Below are 562 nucleotides of genomic sequence, written 5' to 3'. Positions count from 1 at the left end.
CTCGTAATCATCAGAAAAAGAAAGAAAGAAATGTTTTATTTAACGATGCACTCAACATATTTTATTTACGGTTATATGGCGTCAGACATATGGTTACGGACCACATAGATTTTGAGAGGAAACCCGCTGTCGCCACTACATGGGCTACTCTTCGATTAGCAGCAAGGGATCTTTTATTTGCGCTTCCCACAGTTATGGATCACTGGTCGGTGCAAGTGGTTTACACCTACTCACTGAGCCTTGCGGAGCACTCACTCAGGGTTTGGAGTCGGTATCTGGATTAAAAATCCCATGCCTCGACTGGGATCCGAACCCAGTACCTACCAGCCTGTACACCGATGGCCTGCCACGACGCCACCGAGGCCGGTAATAATCATCAGAGAAAACTCACTACATGTTTTCCTAATGCAGCAAGGGATTTTTTATATGAACTTTCCCATAGACAAGAAAGCACATACCACGGCCTTTGACCTGTTGTGGTGCACTGGCGGGAACGAGAAAAAAACCCCAATCAGTTGAATGGATCCACTGAGGTGGTTCGATCCTACGACGCAACACCTCA

This window comes from Gigantopelta aegis, chromosome 14, assembly GCF_016097555.1.
Source record: "Gigantopelta aegis isolate Gae_Host chromosome 14, Gae_host_genome, whole genome shotgun sequence".
NCBI classification, from domain to species: Eukaryota; Metazoa; Mollusca; class Gastropoda; order Neomphalida; family Peltospiridae; genus Gigantopelta; species Gigantopelta aegis.
The sequence above is the reverse complement of the archived record's forward strand: the minus strand, read 5'-3'. Positions refer to the sequence as shown.